The sequence below is a fragment of the Camarhynchus parvulus genome, chromosome 5 (assembly GCF_901933205.1).
Source record: "Camarhynchus parvulus chromosome 5, STF_HiC, whole genome shotgun sequence".
Taxonomy (NCBI): domain Eukaryota; kingdom Metazoa; phylum Chordata; class Aves; order Passeriformes; family Thraupidae; genus Camarhynchus; species Camarhynchus parvulus.
The window spans coordinates 21,366,296-21,376,100 of NC_044575.1; positions in this window are offsets into that span (position 1 = coordinate 21,366,296).

The window sequence follows — 9,805 nt, forward strand, 5'->3', positions numbered from 1 at the left end:
CAAAGAGGGCACCTGCTGGGTGAGGGACCCTCCGGACCCGGGCTGCCGCCGCTGCCGGTCCGCGGGCTGAGCAGCTCATGGTGGGCCCCGGTGCCCGCTCGGGAGGAGGGGGCGAGGCGGGGGTCCCCAGCCCTCTCCGTGCGGGGCACAAGGGGAGGCGGCAGGAGGGGGCCGGAGCCACCTAGGCCGGCTCTGCTCGCACGACGCCGGGGTCCCTAAATTGCTATAGGATGCTGCTCCGGGCCGCAAGGGCTTTCCAGGCGATAATTGTGTTCCCTTAGTTTTTATTTTAATTTTTAAGTATTGTTTTCTTTTCCATACAGTGCGGATCTCGCGTCCAGCTGCGGGCAGCGAAGGGCACTCAGGTACCCGGTCCCGCACGCAGACCCCGGGGCGGCCGCGGCCGGAGAAGGGCGGCCGGGTCCACCCCGCGGCGGGCTGCGCCCTGCGCTGTCCGGGGGCTCAGAGGAGCCCGGGGTCCGCGGAGCAGCAGAAACCCTCGATCCCGTCCTTTCCCCGGTGTTCCCAGAAAAACATGGAAAATCACCTCTTTCGGCATCGCGCTCGCGGGGCCCCGGGTGACGCCCGTACGTGAGGACCAATGGGAAGATGGAGCAGGGGCGGCCCCGCGGCCCCCGCACGCCGTTCCGCACCCCAGTCCCGCCGGGCGCGGGGAGCGCACCCCGCTGGCACCGCGTCCCGACCCGGGCTGAGCCGGGTCTGAGGACCACAGACTGGCTTAGACGGTAAAGCCGGGCTGAGCTAAAGCCATGCCGCTCACTTCGTCCCTCTTCCAAGCAACCCGGACAGACCTGGGATGGTGGGGGGAGGGTGTCTATATTGAATATGTCATCCCTGGTAGCTGTCGGTAAATTCCTTCACGCGGGGAAATTTGCACTTGCTATTAATTTGCTCGATACTTTCCTTTTGCGGGTAACCTTACCAGCCCTGGCTCTGAAATCAGGGCTATTTTTCGCGTAAGTCAGAAGCGCAGTGAGGGCAGGGCGGCTCTGCCCTCGGGGGAAGCGCTGCTCCTCCGGGCGGTGATGCCGAGCCAGCGGCCGAGCTCGCCCCGCGGCTCCTGCGAGGGCACGGCGGGACGCGGCACGGCAGCACCCCCGGGAGCGGAGGGAGGCTCGGCGGGGAAGCGGGGCCCTGGGGATGCGGCACCGCGCCCCCCTGTCCTGGGAATGTGCTACGGGACCGGGCGGACCCACCGCCCCAAGCGTCCGAGCTCTGGTCCCAGGAACAGGACTAAGACTGCCCCCGACACTGGTGACCTTTGGGGCCGGGGCCTCGATGCGCCGCGGGATAGGCATTTCCCCTTGGGGTGCGTCGGCTGTGAATGTCCTCCTTGCCCTGCGCTTGAAACAAAGAGGTCAGGGAGGAGGGAGCTCCGAGCCGAAGGCATCCAGTGGCAGCTGGTGCACCTGTCAGCGCGGCGAGAGCGGCTCTTCCTGACCTTTATGAGCAGGGCAGAGCTGGGACAGCCCGCGGCAGCGGGGGCGAGGGAGAAGAGACGGGGACAGGCTGGGGCAGGAGGGGAGATTGAGCGAGAGGGAGCTCGCCCCCGGTCCGTCACTCCTGGTGCTGAGAGCCGGCCTCGCCGCCCAGGCCGCTGGCCGCAGATCCACCTCCAGCACCCCTCGGCTAACAGCAGCTGGTGCCTGCTGCCAAGGGAGGATGAAAAGCTCTCCCAGAGAAGCGTGGATACTTTTTATTACAATTATGAGGCAAGGACAAGGCGGCTCCAGGTCTGGCAGAGGGGCGGCAGATCCGCGCCCGTTCCCGCGCTCTACGGGGCTCTGCTCGGCGCCCCGGAACCTTGGGGCTGCCGCGATGCAGCGGCCGGCTGAGCCCCGTCCCCGGTCCTGCCTGGCCCTTGAACTTCGTTTGCTCCTCTCCCTGCCTTTCTCTCCGGTAGATATTTCCGGGGTTATTTGTAACAAATGCATCTTTCTCGTTGCAACGTCTAAGCAGCCACCTTAAACCAGCTGTAAACCAAAGGAAAACAGATCTTCCCAGATAAAGCAACTCCTGACCCAGTGCTAGGAATTATAATCAGGATTTTTCTTTTCCTGATAATAATTGCGTACCAATTACAAATATCACAGCACAATTTTAGGCGGACAGTGCACCACGCACAAACTTATTTTCCTTGTGATTTGCGCCAAAATTTGCTGCCCAGCACGGTTTAAGTACTCAGGGCAATGGCCAAATGCGCCGCGGAGCTCTGAGCTCCTGGCCCGGGTGAGGAGGCCGGCGCTGGGCTCCCGCGCTTGCTCCGGGGCCACGGCAGAGGCTTTCTCCCATCCCGCTGCTCAGAGCGCTGGTTTCCAAGGCACTGTTGCCGGAGGAAACCCCCCTTTTATCAGCAGGTTCATTCGAGGAGGAGTACGGGAAGGGGAACGTGCGCTTTTTTGGGGGGCTTAGGCAAGCCCTGGAAAAGTCCCTTCCAGAATTGTCCTGAAGGACAAAAGGGATTTGCAAATAAAATCTCCGGCTTCTTTGCACGGTGTCTCCTCTCGGACGTCCCGCAGCCGCCCTGGGCAGCCGCGGCACACAGCAGCGCCCGGCCCGAGGGCTGCCCGGGGCTCAGCTCTCCGCCACGGCCGGGTCCCGCAGCCGCAGCCGCGGGATCTCGGATAGATGTGATTCCTAGCACGGGCTTCATACTGCCCTTCCAGTCTCCTGGACCGTAGATATGACCCCTTCTTTCCTGTTACTCCTTTGCTTGTTTATTTTTTTTAAGCCTTTCAGGAACACTGCTTTTTTTTTTTTTTTTTTTTTATTTGTAAAATATCCTGTCAAGGCTTATTGTGTCAGAGCTATGTCTAATTAAGGGGGAGTCGTTTCACAGGGCTCACAAATTCCCTTCACAGGATGGTCCAGGATTGATCTTACAGAAAGCACCCAAGATATTTTGCAAGCAGTGGAGCAGGCTGAGGACACGCCTGCCTGCATGGACATCCCGCAGCAATGTCATATCCTTACTTCAAAATCTCACACTGAGGGAAGCACCCTTGATTTAAGGTAGAGAAAATGAGCCTCAAACAGTGATTCCTTGAACTTACACTCAGCCACAATATCTGCTGTCCACTGGATGCTGGGAAAGAGCCCAGGAGTCCTGCGGGTCTCTGCCCCTTCCTTCAGTGAGCAGCTCAGCAGCAGCAGCCCAGGTGACAGCATGGCCAGCCTCTGAATTTCAGGCAAAAGTACCTTATCTACTGACAGACACAGGTGACTGGTATTTCTCTAGGTCCTGAGCTTTGTCAGCTTTTCTGGAGCCTGTATTAAGTACTAAGTTAGCAACCTTGGTGAAATGCACGCAAGTCTCCAAATTGCATGGTGACAACCTTGCCCAATCACAGCAACAGACCTCTGTCCAGCTGCCATCCTCAGCTTTTAGGGGTCATGCACTCATGAAAACTTCTCATCAGGACACACTGCTGCCAGGGCAGAAGAGAAGGTCACTGAGAAAGTCCAAAAAGGAACAGTGTTTGAATAAGATCATTAGGAAATTTGCTATCAAAGCAAGAGCAATGATAGTCTGACTGGTCATTATTGGTGGCTTAAAAATCAGACGGACAAAAAGAGGGAGTAAACCCAATAGCAATAACAATAACAGCAAAGAATCATAGAATGGTTTGTGTTGGAAAAAGACCTTAAAGATCACCCATTCCAATCCCCCTGCCATGGCCAGGCACATCTTCCACTAGAGCAGGTAGCTAAAAGCCCTGTCCACCCTGGCCTGGAACACTTCCAGGGATGGGGTATAAACACCTTCTCTGGGCAACCTGTTCCAGTGCCTCACCATCCTCACAGTGAAGAATTTCTCCCTAAAATCTGATCTAAACCTACTCTCTTCCAGTTTAAAGCCACTCCCCCTTGTCCTATCACCACATGCTCTCGCAAAAAGTCCCTCTCTCTCTTTCCACTTTAGGTGCTGCAAGGCTGCTGTAATGAAGCAAAGGCAGAGCCTCCACAGCCATTGCAACCCGTGATGGAGACAGCCTGTGGCTGTGCTGATGCTGGGGTGCAGTGGGAGGACAGTCAGACAGACCTTGCCCAAGCTTAGAATGACAGTCCAGTCAGCTGAGCCCCGGGCCCACCTGTGTCCTCCCTGCTGCTCAGATTTATAGAGTGCAACATTTTAATAAAAAACACATACACCTCTCCACTTTGGTGCATTAAGAGATTTCTAGCAAAACACAGTAATGTTGCTATAAATTTCCCTCCCAGCACCCTCACAAGTAATAACTCAAGCCCCAGCATTTTGCATTTAATGTTTATTTTGATGGCTGCATTCCAGAAAGAAAAGGGAAAAAGAGGCAAAATCTACTCAACCACTCTCCCCATTGCTATTAGCCTGATGTTTTCAATAAAATTTAGTGCAAACTGGGAAACAAACACTTGGAAAAAGAAAGGAGGAAAACAAGCACACTTGGGCAAAATTCTCCTAGACATCTGCCAAGGCCTGGGTTAAAATCCTGGCTTAAATTAAAGATGCCCTGCCGTGGGTTCTCATTATGTTCCACTCCCTTGGCATGTTTGAACAGCACCCCAGGGAGCCATACCTGTGTTAAACAAGGTTCAGTGGTGGGATGCTCTGAAGGACTGACACATATGGAGGCTTAAGGTTGAAATGGCCAAGGCTGAGGCTTCTTGGCCAAATAATGCAGGGCAGAATACTAGGAGTGCTGCCAGTCATGTTTGAAGTATTTGGCAGAGCTATTTAAAGCTTTCAGAGCACCTGCTTTTCTGTGAAGCCACCAGCCCTTCACGTGCACCAGCACTAAGCCCACATTTGCCACTGAAAAAGGACAAAACCATGCAGACAGATGGCGATACACCCAGACAAGCCATGGACATTTGCTTGGTGACTCCTGACTCTGCTGAGAGCAGCTTAAACCCTCATGTGATGGTGAATATTTACGCAGATGCAGTTTAAACTTTTGATTGCTTACACAGAAGTAGTAACCCTCATTCAGATGTGATTAACAAAAATGTGCTGAGAGCAGCAGCACTGTGTAACCAGGCTGCTCACTACTGAGAGATGTGTCCCAGGCCCATAGTGAGATGTGTGCATGCATGGGCTAATCATGTAGAACTGCACATCCAGAGCATTTGAAACACATTCTTGTGCATCAGAGCAGGAGAATCAGTGGATTCCGGGAATTACCAGATTTAAATGTGATAAAAGCTTTTGGGTTGCCCCTTCCCCAGGGCACCCTTCACCTTGCATTCCCTGTCCAGGAGCTCAGACTCATGCTGGTATGGCTGTGTCTCTGCCTTGCGGTATGTATTAATCCAGCTGTGGCTAGATCTGAATTTTTCAGATTTCCTTCTCTCCTCAGATCACTCTAGGCCCCAAGCAGATTCTGAGACTGACCATTCTGTGATGTTTCACTGAACCACCTGTGCCTGCACACACTCCCTTGGAACAAATTCCATTGGTTCACAAAGGTGCCATCAGCTCAACCAGCTCTCCCTTTTCCATGGGGTATCTCTGGTCTCTGAGTACTTTTATATGGCATTCACTTCTCCCCATTTTTCAGTAGTGAAATCAGAAGGATTCCCTGCCCTGGGTGAAGGGCACCAAATCCACCAAACAGCTCTGCTATGCAGAACTGGTGGCACACAGTGACTTCAACCCCTTTTTGCATTCAGACCCTATGTCTGTTGAGTGCACATCTAACAACTGAGGTTTCTGTGGACAAAATGACTGTCTGTTTTTTGGCCTATGATATTAGGTTAATTGGGCAAGTGGTATATAATAAATTAGATGTTGTGGCCATGACTCCCATATGTGGAAGAGTCTGTTATCTCTCACTAATTCTTATATTTTGACATAAATGACCAATTTGTAAGTGTTCACAATACCCAGATTCTCTTAAAAGAGACTTCATGCTGTCTGTGACTCTGAAATTTCCATGCCATCTGGGTGAACCTCTGCATTGAATCCTGTCATCAAAGGCAAAAAACCCAAATCATAGAGAGACAAAAAATATTACTCTTGCCCATGGCGTCTTACAGTGTGTCTGTGTTTTCTTCAGTGGTATGAAATGAGCATCAAGACTTGGTCCTGAGCACACTGGTCAGAACGAAGGTGTCACTGCCTGTAAAGGTCTATAAGGTTTTTGATCTCCATCTTTGAGCTAATGTGATTATTTCTATTTGAATTATTCCTAGTCACACACGTCATGAGTGCAAGAGGCATGCACATGATTGTGAACTCATGTCTACTTTACTGGAAACAAAAGGCTAGTGGCAATGGTGAGCTGCCCACCAGCAAGCTCTCTACTGACAGGAATGGGAAAAACTCTCAGCTCCTTGCCAGTGAGGGTCAAAATTATATGTGCTGCCAGAAGATACTAGAAAATGTCAGATTTTTCCTTACTTCAAATTGTTTGCTCTTTTGGCTTCAGGGTAGTTTCAATGAGGATAACACTAGTTTTACACCTAGAAGCTGGTCCTTTGCTTCATTTTCACTCTCCTTTTGAACAGGAATTTTATTAAAGAGCCTACAGCTCTGAGGGGCAAATTTTAAATATGTTGGTAAAAGAGTATTAATCAAACACGCCTTTGCTATTACCTGGAGAACATCTGCTCAGTGAACAGAATTTGTGACTTTTTGACTCCTTTTAAGAAACGCATCAGTCTGTGACCCCATGGGTCTGAAATATGAACCTGCTGTTTCTAGAGGGGTTAAGGCACATCTTTTTACCTCTTATATTTTCCCATCTTCCTTCCCAGCAGAATTGCCTCCAGCAGCCTTAGTGTACTGAATACCCAGGATGGTTTTTCACCTCACAGAGATTGACGTGGCTCTGATGGCATCGTGACAATTCACACAAGGCATTTCACTCTTCAGTATTTGTCCCCATTAAAAAAAAATCTATTTATGTTAAAAAAAAATAATGCTGTTCAGAAGAAGGGCAGCTTGGGTTTGGGTTGATTGTATTTCAACAATCAGAATCAGCAAAACTTCCAGCCAAACTGGACAAAAGGAGAGTTTAGTGCTGTGTCTATCTGATTTCTTTTTTTATAGAACACACAGCACTGAAAAATATTGGAAGAGGTATAGTAGTTCCTCTTCAAGGCCTCAAGCAGCATGAGGGAAATATATTCACTAAAAACCTTAAATTGACCCACTCAACTGATAGCCAGTTCCAAGAAAGTCAGCATTCTATTTTATTTTTTTTTACCTTGGTTAATATTATTTTTATAAGGAGAATGGGAATAAAAGTTCACTCTGGATGACTGGCATGATTTACTTCAACTGCATCAGCAGTCTCCCAGGTCATATTTGAGGCAGTTTCTTGGTGGTATTTCCTGGAGGGCAATGGAGTTGTGTGATGCCATTTAAACAAAACAGAAAGCTGAAATATGATTTTTTTAGGTTCCTTGAGGGACAAGAAGAGATTTGTTTTAAAAGCCTTCAGTCACCTTAAATCCATAAATTTATTTTACCTTGGGACAAGCAGCAAGGATGAGATCACTGAACTGCACAGATGAACAGAGACCTCACAGATACCAAAGAAACATGAATTCAGTTACTCCCATGCCTGAGGATGAAATGGAACTCCATCCATTGCCTTGTGTCCAGTTCCTCCTCTCCAGGGGCATAATTCCTCTGTTACCCTGGGTGCAAGCCTCACAGGTGGAGTCAGTGCCCTGGCTTTGGAAACTACCCAGGAAACCTGGTGCAAGAGGCAGTGGGGATGGTTTGGTGGTGTCTTCTTGGACACTTGACCCTGACCTCTGATTCATACCTACACGTGACAAGCTGCTAAGCACTGTCTTGGTTTGCTATCAGAAGCTATGTGGGGTTTGCTGAGCTGATCCTTCTGGACTGCCCTCTGAAATCCCTAAACAACTATAGCAGGAAAAGAAAAATACTGTGAGTATGACAGGGTCTTCAAGGTTATGTCCTTCTTTGAGTGGCAAGTGGGGCCATGGGGAACTGAATTTACCTGGAGATTAAATGGATCCCCTGGAGGAAAAGCCCTCCAGTAAAGTTTGCTGCAGTGGTATTGCTGTTCATGTCTGTTGAGGATGCACCTCTTGCATAGTCACTTTACAGAAGCAGAGGCCAGTTCAAGACTCTTGTACTGATATTTCCATCTCCTGAGAGATTCCTCTGGTTAGAATACAAAGGACCACATACATGCAGCAGTGTGGACTCCCTGCAGGCTGCTCGCAGTGTTAAACCTGTAAAAAGATGTCTGAGCTTGAAGAGTGCAAGACATGCAACAGTCTGGGGAAGTGTTAAAAATACCAATTTTTCAGCCCATCTTTACACAAAAAGTGCACCTACACATATGTTCTACTAGTCCAGGTATGGGGACTATAAAGTTTGCTTTCCTATCACCTAAAAAGAGAAATATATATATGTATTTGGAGCTGTCCAAGAAGAATATATGCAAGTCTGTGAGGGAAGTTGAGTTTTGGGAACTATCTCCTCTTAGTCGAAATGCCAGCATTTGAAGCATTTGGGTGGACGTGTTTCCAAAGGGAAATCTCCCTAACCTCTAGAGACTGCATTATGTTGGCTCATATAATCTAGATAGCAACTTTTCCTAATTTCTCTGTGCCTGGACCCAATCTGGCCTGTGCTAACGTCAATAAAATTTTTGCTGTTCAACTTCTTGGCAGCAGGATTAGGCTTTCTGTTTGTATTACTTCTTTATCTGTGATTTAGATTTTCTGCCAAGGCCTTTAACCATTGATGTCAATTGATAGGGAAAGCGAGAAGAGAGGGAGAGAGGATTTCTTACTTGAAATATCGTACACTGAGTGTTTAAATATCTTACCAGTTGTGTACAAAACTTATGGTTCTATGCAAATGCCTACCTTCCCAGCTTGCAATAACTTGGCAAAGTTACTCTGTACTTCACCTTTGCATAATGGCTCTTAAAGATACTTGTACATCTTATGCACTTAGAGTATTATGCAAATAATTTTAGAGGCAAGAGCAGGAATATGCTCATGAATTGTTCTTCAAAAATTGGGTAAAGAAGAATCTAAAGTTAACTTCTTTCCTCTCTCTCTGTTTCTCACTGTCTCTGTCTCTCTGTGCCTCATATGGGCCATAAACCAATATTCTCTATTCTCCTAAAGCAGCAGGAACAGTGTCTAGTAGCACAAACATGCAGATATTAAAGCTTGAGCTTATTCAACCATAATCGACCAAAAAGAAAATGAAGTGAAAACAAAAAGCTTAGTTACACAGCTAAGAAAAAAATAGTGTATTTCCTGAACACATAAGGGTACAATTCTCTCTCTCTGATTAGAAATCCTCGGGAGATTTGGGTTTCAAGTGGGGTTAAAAGCTTCATGGTTTGTTTAGCCAACACATGTAAACCCAAAGGCTATTTTTGGCCAGGAGCGTATCCTTGGTGCAGGGAGCATTTGCAAACAGACAGGGACACTGTCCCCCCTGTGCTGCTGCCCAGCTGGGACATGAACATCCTTTGTGTGCCATGTTGGGAGGCAACTGCTGGAGAGGCAGCTTGGGAAGGGCAGTTGTGGGAGTGGGGTCTCTGCACCTCATGGGAAAGACCAGGATGGTCAAGGGCTCTGGCAGGGACTGAGAGGACACTGTGTCCTGGTGGGGACAACTGAGTTACACCCTGCTCTGCAAGCAGAGAAAGGAAAACTGAGTGCCTGAGGGTTGCCTCTGGCTCTCAGTCCTTCCTCCCTCCTGCAGGAAAACTTCATGTCCAGTTCCAGGCTGGAGCCTTGACACAGCCCAGCTCCCCAGATCTTTCACAGACAGATGCTCTTCTCAAAAAATCAAAGG